The sequence below is a fragment of the Ranitomeya imitator genome, chromosome 5 (genome assembly GCF_032444005.1).
Source record: "Ranitomeya imitator isolate aRanImi1 chromosome 5, aRanImi1.pri, whole genome shotgun sequence".
Lineage (NCBI taxonomy): Eukaryota > Metazoa > Chordata > Amphibia > Anura > Dendrobatidae > Ranitomeya > Ranitomeya imitator.
The window spans coordinates 148660205-148673192 of NC_091286.1; positions in this window are offsets into that span (position 1 = coordinate 148660205).

Consider the following 12988-nt stretch of genomic DNA (forward strand, 5'->3'; position numbering starts at 1 on the left):
GGGGGCACAGGAGTGTAATGGGGGAGCTGGGGGCACTGGAGTGTAATGGGGGAGCTGGGGGCACTGGAGTGTAATGGGGAGCTGGTGCTGGGGGCACAGGAGTGTAATGGGGGGCTGGTGCTGGGGGCACAGGAGTGTAATGGGGGACTGGTGCTGGGGGCACTGGAGTGTAATGGGGGAGCTGGTGCTGGGGGCACTGGAGTGTAATGGGGGGCTGGTGCTGGGGGCACTGGAGTGTAATGGGGGGCTGGTGCTGGGGGCACAGGAGTGTAATGGGAGAGCTGGGGGCACTGGAGTGTAATGGGGGAGCTGGAGGCACTGGAGTGTAATGGGGAGCTGGTGCTGGGGGCACAGGAGTGTAATGGGGGGCTGGTGCTGGAGGCACAGGAGTGTAATGGGGGACTGGTGCTGGGGGCACTGGAGTGTAATGGGGGAGCTGGTGCTGGGGGCACTGGAGTGTAATGGGGGGCTGGTGCTGGGGGCACAGGAGTGTAATGGGGAGCTGGTGCTGGGGGCACAGGAGTGTAATGGGGGACTGGTGCTGGGGGCACAGGAGTGTAATGGGGAGCTGGTGCTGGGGGCACAGGAGTGTAATGGGGAGCTGGTGCTGGGGGCACAGGAGTGTAATGGGGAGCTGGTGCTGGGGGCACTGGAGTGTAATGGGGAGCTGGTGCTGGGGGCACAGGAGTGTAATGGGGAGCTGGTGCTGGGGGCACAGGAGTGTAATGGGGAGCTGGTGCTGGGGGCACAGGAGTGTAATGGGGGACTGGTGCTGGGGGCACAGGAGTGTAATGGGGGAGCTGGGGGCACTGGAGTGTAATGGGGGAGCTGGGGGCACTGGAGTGTAATGGGGAGCTGGTGCTGGGGGCACAGGAGTGTAATGGGGGGCTGGTGCTGGGGGCACAGGAGTGTAATGGGGAGCTGGTGCTGGGGGCACTGGAGTGTAATGGGGGAGCTGGTGCTGGGGGCACTGGAGTGTAATGGGGAGCTGGTGCTGGGGGCTCAGGAGTGTAATGGGGGGCTGGTGCTGGGGGCACAGGAGTGTAATGGGGGACTGGTGCTGGGGGCACTGGAGTGTAATGGGGAACTGGTGCTGGGGGCACAGGAGTGTAATGGGGGGCTGGTGCTGGGGGCACAGGAGTGTAATGGGGAGCTGGTGCTGGGGGCACAGGAGTGTAATGGGGGACTGGTGCTGGGGGCACAGGAGTGTAATGGGGGAGCTGGGGGCACTGGAGTGTAATGGGGGAGCTGGGGGCACTGGAGTGTAATGGGGAGCTGGTGCTGGGGGCACAGGAGTGTAATGGGGGGCTGGTGCTGGGGGCACAGGAGTGTAATGGGGGACTGGTGCTGGGGGCACTGGAGTGTAATGGAGCTGGTGCTGGGGGCACTGGAGTGTAATGGGGGGCTGGTGCTGGGGGCACTGGAGTGTAATGGGGAGCTGGTGCTGGGGGCACTGGAGTGTAATGGGGAGCTGGTGCTGGGGGCACAGGAGTGTAATGGGGGGCTGGTGCTGGGGGCACAGGAGTGTAATGGGGAGCTGGTGCTGGGGGCACTGGAGTGTAATGGGGGAGCTGGTGCTGGGGGCACTGGAGTGTAATGGGGGGCTGGTGCTGGGGGCACTGGAGTGTAATGGGGAGCTGGTGCTGGGGGCACAGGAGTGTAATGGGGGACTGGTGCTGGGGGTACAGGAGTGTAATGGGGGAGCTGGTGCTGGGGGCACAGGAGTGTAATGGGGGAGCTGGGGGCACAGGAGTGTAATGGGGGAGCTGGGGGCACAGGAGTGTAATGGGGGAGCTGGGGGCACAGGAGTGTAATGGGGAGCTGGTGCTGGGGGCACAGGAGTGTAATGGGGAGCTGGTGCTGGGGGCACAGGAGTGTAATGGGGAGCTGGTGCTGGGGGCACAGGAGTGTAATGGGGGAGCTGGGGGCACTGGAGTGTAATGGGGAGCTGGGGGCACTGGAGTGTAATGGGGAGCTGGTGCTGGGGGCACAGGAGTGTAATGGGGGGCTGGTGCTGGGGGCACAGGAGTGTAATGGGGGGACTGGTGCTGGGGGCACTGGAGTGTAATGGGGGAGCTGGTGCTGGGGGCACTGGAGTGTAATGGGGGGCTGGTGCTGGGGGCACTGGAGTGTAATGGGGAGCTGGTGCTGGGGGCACAGGAGTGTAATGGGGGGCTGGTGCTGGGGGCACAGGAGTGTAATGGGGAGCTGGTGCTGGGGGCACTGGAGTGTAATGGGGGAGCTGGTGCTGGGGGCACTGGAGTGTAATGGGGGGCTGGTGCTGGGGGCACTGGAGTGTAATGGGGAGCTGGTGCTGGGGGCACAGGAGTGTAATGGGGGACTGGTGCTGGGGGCACAGGAGTGTAATGGGGGAGCTGGTGCTGGGGGCACAGGAGTGTAATGGGGGAGCTGGGGGCACAGGAGTGTAATGGGGAGCTGGTGCTGGGGGCACAGGAGTGTAATGGGGAGCTGGTGCTGGGGGCACAGGAGTGTAATGCGGGACTGGTGCTGGGGGCACAGGAGTGTAATGGGGGAGCTGGTGCTTGGGGGCACAGGAGTGTAATGGGGAGCTAGTGCTGGGGGCACAGGAGTGTAATGGGGGACTGGTGCTGGGGGCACAGGAGTGTAATGGGGGAGCTGGTGCTGGGGGCACAGGACTGTAATGGGGGAGCTGGGGGCACAGGAGTGTAATGGGGGACTGGTGCTGGGGGCACAGGAGTGTAATGGGGGAGCTGGTGCTGGGGGCACAGGAGTGTAATGGGAAGCTGGTGCTGGGGGCTCAGGAGTGTAATGGGGGGCTGGTGCTGGGGGCACAGGAGTGTAATGAGGGACTGGTGCTGGGGGCACTGGAGTGTAATGGGGAACTGGTGCTGGGGGCACAGGAGTGTAATGGGGGGCTGGTGCTGGGGGCACTGGAGTGTAATGGGGAACTGGTGCTGGGGGCACAGGAGTGTAATGGGGGGCTGGTGCTGGGGGCACTGGAGTGTAATGGGGGACTGGTGCTGGGGGCACTGGAGTGTAATGGGGGGCTGGTGCTGGGGGCACTGGAGTGTAATGGGGAGCTGGTGCTGGGGGCACTGGAGTGTTATGGGGGAGCTGGTGCTGGGGGCACAGGAGTGTAATGGGGGAGCTGGTGCTGGGGGCACTGGAGTGTAATGGGGGGCTGGTGCTGGGGGCACAGGAGTGTAATGGGGGAGCTGGTGCTGGGGGCACTGGAGTGTAATGGGGGACTGGTGCTGGGGGCACTGGAGTGTAATGGGGGACTGGTGCTGGGGGCACTGGAGTGTAATGGGGAGCTGGTGCTGGGGGCACTGGAGTGTAATGGGGAGCTGGTGCTGGGGGCACTGGAGTGTAATGGGGAGCTGGTGCTGGGGGCACTGGAGTGTAATGGGGAGCTGGTGCTGGGGGCACTGGAGTGTAATGGGGAGCTGGTGCTGGGGGCACTGGAGTGTAATGGGGAGCTGGTGCTGGGGGCACTGGAGTGTAATGGGGGCTGGTGCTGGGGGCACAGGAGTGTAATGGGGGAGCTGGTGCTGGGGGGACTGGTGCTGAGGGCACTGGAGTGTAATGGGGGAGCTGGTGCTGGGGGCACTGGAGTGTAATGGGGGGCTGGTGCTGGGGGCACAGGAGTGTAATGGGGAACTGGTGCTGGGGGCACAGGAGTGTAATGGGGGGCTGGTGCTGGGGGCACTGGAGTGTAATGGGGGACTGGTGCTGGGGGCACTGGAGTGTAATGGGGGGCTGGTGCTGGGGGCACAGGAGTGTAATGGGGGAGCTGGTGCTGGGGGCACTGGAGTGTAATGGGGGGCTGGTGCTGGGGGCACAGGAGTGTAATGGGGGAGCTGGTGCTGGGGGCACTGGAGTGTAATGGGGGAGCTGGTGCTGGGGGCACTGGAGTGTAATGGGGGAGCTGGTGCTGGGGGCACTGGAGTGTAATGGGGGACTGGTGCTGGGGGCACTGGAGTGTAATGGGGAGCTGGTGCTGGGGCACTGGAGTGTAATGAGGGAGCTGGTGCTGGGGGCACTGGAGTGTAATGGGGGGCTGGTGCTGGGGGCACAGGAGTGTAATGGGGGAGCTGGCGCTGGGGGCACTGGAGTGTAATGGGGGGCTGGTGCTGGGGGCACTGGAGTGTAATGGGGGGCTGGTGCTGGGGCACTGGAGTGTAATGAGGGAGCTGGTGCCGGGGGCACTGGAGTGTAATGGGGGGCTGGTGCTGGGGGCACAGGAGTGTAATGGGGGAGCTGGTGCTGGGGGCACAGGAGTGTAATGGAGGAGCTGGTGCTGGGGGCACTGGAGTGTAATGGGGGACTGGTGCTGGGGGCACAGGAGTGTAATGGGGGAGCTGGTGCTGGGGGCACTGGAGTGTAATGGGGGAGCTGGTGCTGGGGGCACTGGAGTGTAATGGGGGACTGGTACTGAGGGCACAGGAGTGTAATGGGGGAGCTGGTGCTGGGGGCACTGGAGTGTAATGGGGGGCTGGTGCTGGGGGCACTGGAGTGTAATGGGGGGCTGGTGCTGGGGCACTGGAGTGTAATGAGGGAGCTGGTGCTGGGGGCACTGGAGTGTAATGGGGGGCTGGTGCTGGGGGCACAGGAGTGTAATGGGGGAGATGGTGCTGGGGGCACAGGAGTGTAATGGGGGAGCTGGTGCTGGGGGCACTGGAGTGTAATGGGGGACTGGTGCTGGGGGCACAGGAGTGTAATGGGGGAGCTGGTGCTGGGGGCACAGGAGTGTAATGGGGGAGCTGGTGCTGGGGGCACTGGAGTGTAATGGGGGAGCTGGTGCTGGGGGCACTGGAGTGTAATGGGGGAGCTGGTGCTGGGGGCACAGGAGTGTAATGGGGGAGCTGGTGCTGGGGGCACTGGAGTGTAATGGGGGGATGGTGCTGGGGGCACAGGAGTGTAATGGGGGTGCTGGGGGCACTGGAGTGTAATGGGGGAGCTGGTGCTGGGGGCACTGGAGTGTAATGGGGGACTGGTACTGAGGGCACAGAAGTGTAATGGGGGAGCTGGTGCTGGGGGCACTGGAGTGTAATGGGGGGCTGGTGCTGGGGGCACTGGAGTGTAATGGGGGGCTGGTGCTGGGGCACTGGAGTGTAATGAGGGAGCTGGTGCTGGGGGCACTGGAGTGTAATGGGGGGCTGGTGCTGGGGGCACAGGAGTGTAATGGGGGAGCTGGTGCTGGGGGCACTGGAGTGTAATGGGGGGCTGGTGCTGGGGGCACAGGAGTGTAATGGGGGTGCTGGGGGCACTGGAGTGTAATGGGGGAGCTGGTGCTGGGGGCACTGGAGTGTAATGGGGGACTGGTACTGAGGGCACAGGAGTGTAATGGGGGAGCTGGTGCTGGGGGCACTGGAGTGTAATGGGGGGCTGGTGCTGGGGGCACTGGAGTGTAATGGGGGGCTGGTGCTGGGGCACTGGAGTGTAATGAGGGAGCTGGTGCTGGGGGCACTGGAGTGTAATGGGGGGCTGGTGCTGGGGGCACAGGAGTGTAATGGGGGAGCTGGTGCTGGGGGCACAGGAGTGTAATAGGGGACTGGTGCTGGGGGCACAGGAGTGTAATGGGGAGCTGGTGCTGGGGGCTCAGGAGTGTAATGGGGGAGCTGGGGGCACAGGAGTGTAATGGGGAGCTGGTGCTGGGGGCACAGGAGTGTAATGGGGGAGTTGGGGGCACAGGAGTGTAATGGGGAGCTGGTGCTGGGGGCACAGGAGTGTAATGGGGAGCTGGTGCTGGGGGCACGGGAGTGTAATGGGGAGCTGGTGCTGGGGGCACGGGAGTGTAATGGGGGAGCTGGGGCACGGGAGTGTAATGGGGGAGCTGGGGGCACAGGAGTGTAATGGGGGAGCTGGGGGCACAGGAGTGTAATGGGGGAGCTGGTGCTGGGGGCACTGGAGTGTAATGGGGGGCTGGTGCTGGGGGCACTGGAGTGTAATGGGGGGCTGGTGCTGGGGCACTGGAGTGTAATGAGGGAGCTGGTGCTGGGGGCACTGGAGTGTAATGGGGGGCTGGTGCTGGGGGCACAGGAGTGTAATGGGGGAGCTGGTGCTGGGGGCACAGGAGTGTAATGGGGAGCTGGTGCTGGGGGCTCAGGAGTGTAATGGGGGAGCTGGGGGCACAGGAGTGTAATGGAGCTGGTGCTGGGGGCACAGGAGTGTAATGGGGAGCTGGTGCTGGGGGCACAGGAGTGTAATGGGGGAGTTGGGGGCACAGGAGTGTAATGGGGAGCTGGTGCTGGGGGCACGGGAGTGTAATGGGGAGCTGGTGCTGGGGGCACGGGAGTGTAATGGGGGAGCTGGGGCACGGGAGTGTAATGGGGGAGCTGGGGGCACGGGAGTGTAATGGGGGAGCTGGGGGCACAGGAGTGTAATGGGGGAGCTGGGGGCACAGGAGTGTAATGGGGGAGCTGGGGGCACAGGAGTGTAATGGTGCTGGGGGCACAGGAGTGTAATGGTGCTGGGGGCACAGGAGTGTAATGGGGGAGCTGGTGGCACAGGAGTGTAATGGGGAGCTGGGGGCACAGAAGTGTAATGGGGCTGGTGCTGGGGGCACAGGAGTGTAATGGGGGAGCTGGTGCTGGGGGCACAGGAGTTTAATGGGCTGGTGCTGGGGGCACAGGAGTGTAATGGGGGAGCTGGGGGCACAGGAGTGTAATGGGGGACTGGTGCTGGGAGCACAGGAGTGTAATGGGGGAGCTGGTGCTGGGGGCACGGGAGTGTAATGGGGGAGCTGGGGGCACAGGAGTGTAATGGGGGAGCTGGGGGCACAGGAGTGTAATGGGGGACTGGTGCTGGGAGCACAGGAGTGTAATGGGGGAGCTGGTGCTGGGGGCACAGGAGTGTAATGGGGGAGCTGGTGCTGGGGGCACTGGAGTGTAATGGGGGAACTGGTGCTGGGGGCTCAGGAGTGTAATGGGGGCACAGGAGTGTAATGGGGAGCTGGTGCTGGGGGCACAGGAGTGTAATGGGGGACTGGTGCTGGGGGCACTGGAGTGTAATGGGCTGGTGCTGGGGGCACAGGAGTGTAATGGGGGAGCTGGTGCTGGGAGCACTGGAGTGTAATGGGGGACTGGTGCTGGGGGCACTGGAGTGTAATGGGGAGCTGGTGCTGGGGGCACTGGAGTGTAATGGGGGGCTGGTGCTGGGGGCACAGGAGTGTAATGGGGGAGCTGGTGCTGGGGGGACTGGTGCTGGGGGCACTGGAGTGTAATGGGGGAGCTGGTGCTGGGGGCACTGGAGTGTAATGGGGGGCTGGTGCTGGGGGCACAGGAGTGTAATGGGGAACTGGTGCTGGGGGCACAGGAGTGTAATGGGGGGCTGGTGCTGGGGGCACTGGAGTGTAATGGGGGACTGGTGCTGGGGGCACTGGAGTGTAATGGGGGGCTGGTGCTGGGGGCACTGGAGTGTAATGGGGAGCTGGTGCTGGGGGCACAGGAGTGTAATGGGGGAGCTGGTGCTGGGGGCACTGGAGTGTAATGGGGGGCTGGTGCTGGGGGCACAGGAGTGTAATGGGGAGCTGGTGCTGGGGGCACAAGAGTGTAATGGGGGAGCTGGTGCTGGGAGCACTGGAGTGTAATGGGGGGCTGGTGCTGGGGGCACAGGAGTGTAATGGGGGAGCTGGTGCTGGGGACACAGGAGTGTAATGGGGAGCTGGTGCTGGGGGCACAGGAGTGTAATGGGGAACTGGTGCTGGGGGCACAGGAGTGTAATGGGGGGCTGGTGCTGGGGGCACTGTAGTGTAATGGGGGACTGGTGCTGGGGGCACTGTAGTGTAATGGGGGAGCTGGTGCTGGGGGCACTGGAGTGTAATGGGGGGCTGGTGCTGGGGGCACTGGAGTGTAATGGGGAGCTGGTGCTGGGGGCACAGGAGTGTAATATGGGGGCTGGTGCTGGGGGCACAGGAGTGTAATGGGGGAGCTGGTGCTGGGGGCACTGGAGTGTAATGGGGGAGCTGGTGCTGGGGGCACTGGAGTGTAATGGGGGACTGGTGCTGGGGGCACAGGAGTGTAATGGGGGAGCTGGTGCTGGGGGCACTGGAGTGTAATGGGGGAGCTGGTGCTGGGGGCACAGGAGTGTAATGGGGGAGCTGGGGGCACTGGAGTGTAATGGGGGGCTGGTGCTGGGGGCACAGGAGTGTAATGGGGAGCTGGTGCTGGGGGCACAGGAGTGTAATGGGGAGCTGGTGCTGGGGGCACGGGAGTGTAATGGGGAGCTGGTGCTGGGGGCACGGGAGTGTAATGGGGGAGCTGGGGCACGGGAGTGTAATGGGGGAGCTGGGGGCACAGGAGTGTAATGGGGGAGCTGGGGGCACAGGAGTGTAATGGGGGAGCTGGGGGCACAGGAGTGTAATGGTGCTGGGGGCACAGGAGTGTAATGGTGCTGGGGGTACAGGAGTGTAATGGGGGAGCTGGTGGCAGAGGAGTGTAATGGGGAGCTGGGGGCACAGAAGTGTAATGGGGCTGGTGCTGGGGGCACAGGAGTGTAATGGGGGAGCTGGTGCTGGGGGCACAGGAGTTTAATGGGCTGGTGCTGGGGGCACAGGAGTGTATTGGGGTTGCTGGGGGCACAGGAGTGTAATGGGGGACTGGTGCTGGGAGCACAGGAGTGTAATGGGGGAGCTGGGGGCACAGGAGTGTAATGGGGGAGCTGGGGGCACAGGAGTGTAATGGGGGACTGGTGCTGGGAGCACAGGAGTGTAATGGGGGAGCTGGGGGCACAGGAGTGTAATGGGGGAGCTGGTGCTGGGGGCACAGGAGTTTAATGGGCTGGTGCTGGGGGCACAGGAGTGTATTGGGGTTGCTGGGGGCACAGGAGTGTAATGGGGGACTGGTGCTGGGAGCACAGGAGTGTAATTGGGGAGCTGGGGGCACGGGAGTGTAATGGGGGAGCTGGGGGCACAGGAGTGTAATGGGGGAGCTGGGGGCACAGGAGTGTAATGGGGGACTGGTGCTGGGAGCACAGGAGTGTAATGGGGGAGCTGGTGCTGGGGGCACAGGAGTGTAATGGGGGAGCTGGTGCTGGGGGCACTGGAGTGTAATGGGGGAACTGGTGCTGGGGGCTCAGGAGTGTAATGGGGGCACAGGAGTGTAATGGGGAGCTGGTGCTGGGGGCACAGGAGTGTAATGGGGGACTGGTGCTGGGGGCACTGGAGTGTAATGGGCTGGTGCTGGGGGCACAGGAGTGTAATGGGGGAGCTGGTGCTGGGAGCACTGGAGTGTAATGGGGGACTGGTGCTGGGGGCACTGGAGTGTAATGGGGAGCTGGTGCTGGGGGCACTGGAGTGTAATGGGGGGCTGGTGCTGGGGGCACAGGAGTGTAATGGGGGAGCTGGTGCTGGGGGCACAAGAGTGTAATGGGGGAGCTGGTGCTGGGAGCACTGGAGTGTAATGGGGGGCTGGTGCTGGGGGCACAGGAGTGTAATGGGGGAGCTGGTGCTGGGGGCACAGGAGTGTAATGGGGAGCTGGTGCTGGGGGCACAGGAGTGTAATGGGGAACTGTTGCTGGGGGCACAGGAGTGTAATGGGGGGCTGGTGCTGGGGGCACTGTAGTGTAATGGGGGACTGGTGCTGGGGGCACTGGAGTGTAATGGGGGGCTGGTGCTGGGGGCACTGGAGTGTAATGGGGGAGCTGGTGCTGGGGGCACTGGAGTGTAATGGGGGGCTGGTGCTGGGGGCACAGGAGTGTAATGGGGAGCTGGTGCTGGGGGCACAGGAGTGTAATGGGGGAGCTGGGGGCACAGGAGTGTAATGGGGGAGCTGGGGGCACAGGAGTGTAATGGGGGAGCTGGTGCTGGGGGCACAGGAGTGTAATGGGGAGCTGGTGCTGGGGGCACAGGAGTGTAATGGGGGAGTTGGGGGCACAGGAGTGTAATGGGGAGCTGGTGCTGGGGGCACAGGAGTGTAATGGGGAGCTGGTGCTGGGGGCACAGGAGTGTAATGGGGAGCTGGTGCTGGGGGCACAGGAGTGTAATGGGGGAGCTGGGGGCACAGGAGTGTAATGGGGGAGCTTGGGGCACAGGAGTGTAATGGGGCTGGTGCTGGGGGCACAGGAGTGTAATGGGGGAGCTGGGGGCACAGGAGTGTAATGGGGAGCTGGGGGCACAGGAGTGTAATGGGGCTGGTGCTGGGGGCACAGGAGTGTAATGGGGAGCTGGTGCTGGGGGCACAGGAGTGTAATGGGCTGGTGCTGGGGGCACAGGAGTGTAATGGGGGAGCTGGGGGCACAGGAGTGTAATGGGGAGCTGGGGGCACAGGAGTGTAATGGGGCTGGTGCTGGGGGCACAGGAGTGTAATGGGGAGCTGGTGCTGGGGGCACAGGAGTGTAATGGGCTGGTGCTGGGGGCACAGGAGTGTAATGGGGGAGCTGGGGGCACAGGAGTGTAATGGGGCTGGTGCTGGGGGCACAGGAGTGTAATGGGGAGCTGGTGCTGGGGGCACAGGAGTGTAATGGGGGAGCTGGTGCTGGGGGCACAGGAGTGTAATGGGGGGGCTGGTGCTGGGGGCACAGGAGTGTAATGGGGGGGCTGGTGCTGGGGGCACAGGAGTGTAATGGGGGACTGGTGCTGGGGGCACGGGAGTGTAATGGGGGAGCTGGTGCTGGAGGCACGGGAGTGTAATGGGGGAGCTGGGAGCACAGGAGTGTAATGGGGGAGCTGGTGCTGGGGGCACAGGAGTGTAATGGGGGGCTGGTGCTGGGGGCACAGGAGTGTAATGGGGGAGCTGGTGCTGGGGGCACAGGAGTGTAATAGGGGACTGGTGCTGGGGGCACAGGAGTGTAATGGGGAGCTGGTGCTGGGGGCACAGGAGTGTAATGGGGGAGCTGGGGGCACAGGAGTGTAATGGGGGAGCTGGTGCTGGGGGCACAGGAGTGTAATGGGGAGCTGGTGCCGGGGGCACAGGAGTGTAATGGGGGAGTTGGGGGCACAGGAGTGTAATGGGGAGCTGGTGCTGGGGGCACGGGAGTGTAATGGGGAGCTGGTGCTGGGGGCACGGGAGTGTAATGGGGGAGCTGGGGGCACAGGAGTGTAATGGGGGCACAGGAGTGTAATGGTGCTGGGGGCACAGGAGTGTAATGGGAGAGCTGGTGGCACAGGAGTGTAATGGGGAGCTGGGGGCACAGGAGTGTAATGGGGCTGGTGCTGGGGGCACAGGAGTGTAATGGGGGAGCTGGTGCTGGGGGCACAGGAGTTTAATGGGCTGGTGCTGGGGCCACAGGAGTGTAATGGGGGAGCTGGGGGCACAGGAGTGTAATGGGGGAGCTGGTGCTGGGGGCACGGGAGTGTAATGGGGGAGCTGGGGGCACGGGAGTGTAATGGGGGACTGGTGCTGGAGGCACAGGAGTGTAATAGGGGACTGGTGCTGGGGGCACAGGAGTGTAATGGGGAGCTGGTGCTGGGGGCACAGGAGTGTAATGGGGGAGCTGGGGGCACAGGAGTGTAATGGGGGAGCTGGTGCTGGGGGCACAGGAGTGTAATGGGGAGCTGGTGCTGGGGGCACAGGAGTGTAATGGGGGAGTTGGGGGCACAGGAGTGTAATGGGGAGCTGGTGCTGGGGGCACAGGAGTGTAATGGGGAGCTGGTGCTGGGGGCACAGGAGTGTAATGGGGAGCTGGTGCTGGGGGCACAGGAGTGTAATGGGGAGCTGGGGGCACAGGAGTGTAATGGGGGAGCTGGGGGCACAGGAGTGTAATGGGGCTGGTGCTGGGGGCACAGGAGTGTAATGGAGCTGGGGGCACAGGAGTGTAATGGGGAGCTGGGGGCACAGGAGTGTAATGGGGCTGGTGCTGGGGGCACAGGAGTGTAATGGGCTGGTGCTGGGGGCACAGGAGTGTAATGGGGGAGCTGGGGGCACAGGAGTGTAATGGTGCTGGGGGCACAGGAGTGTAATGGGGAGCTGGTGCTGGGGGCACAGGAGTGTAATGGGGGAGCTGGTGCTGGGGCACAGGAGTGTAATGGGGGGGCTGGTGCTGGGGGCACAGGAGTGTAATGGGGGAGCCGGGGGCACAGGAGTGTAATGGGGGACTGGTGCTGGGAGCACAGGAGTGTAATGGGGGAGCTGGTGCTGGGGGCACGGGAGTGTAATGGGGGAGCTGGGAGCACAGGAGTGTAATGGGGGAGCTGGTGCTGGGGGCACAGGAGTGTAATGGGGGACTGGTGCTGGGGGCACAGGAGTGTAATGGGGGAGCTGGTGCTGGGGGCACAGGAGTGTAATGGGGGACTGGTGCTGGGGGCACAGGAGTGTAATGGGGGAGCTGGTGCTGGGGGCACAGGAGTGTAATGGGGGAGCTGGTGCTGGGGGCACAGGAGTGTAATGGGGGACTGGTGCTGGGAGCACAGGAGTGTAATGGGGGAGCTGGTGCTGGGGGCACATGAGTGTAATGGGGGAGCTGGTGCTGGGGGCACAGGAGTGTAATGGGGGACTGGTGCTGGGGGCACAGGAGTGTAATGGGGCTGGTGCTGGGGGCACAGGAGTGTAATGGGGGACTGATGTTGGGTAATAGAGGGATTGATGCTGGGGGCTCAGGAGTGTAATGGGGGGATTGGTGCTGGGTGGTTACTCTGCAGTGAAGTACAATGTAGATCAGGACTGGAAGCCTGGAGAACATAAATGTGGTTATGATTAGTGATGAGCGAGTGTACTCGTTGCTCGGGTGGTCTCTGAGTATTTTTAGTGCTCGGAGATTTAGTTTTCGTCGCCTCAGCTGAATGATTTACAGCTATTAGCCAGGCTGACTACATGTGGGGGTTGCCTGGTTGCTAGGGAATACCCACATGTATTCAAGCTGTCTATCAGCTGTAAATCATGCAGATGAGGCAACGAAAACTTAATCTCCGAGCAGTCATAAATACTCGGTCACCCGAGCATGCTCGCGAAAACCTGAGCAACGAATACACTTGCTCATCACTAGTTATGATCCTTTGAAGGGTGTTACATTTTGATGCTCCCTCTCTCTCTATTACAACGTCACTGAAAATGCCCAGTAGTGTAATGGG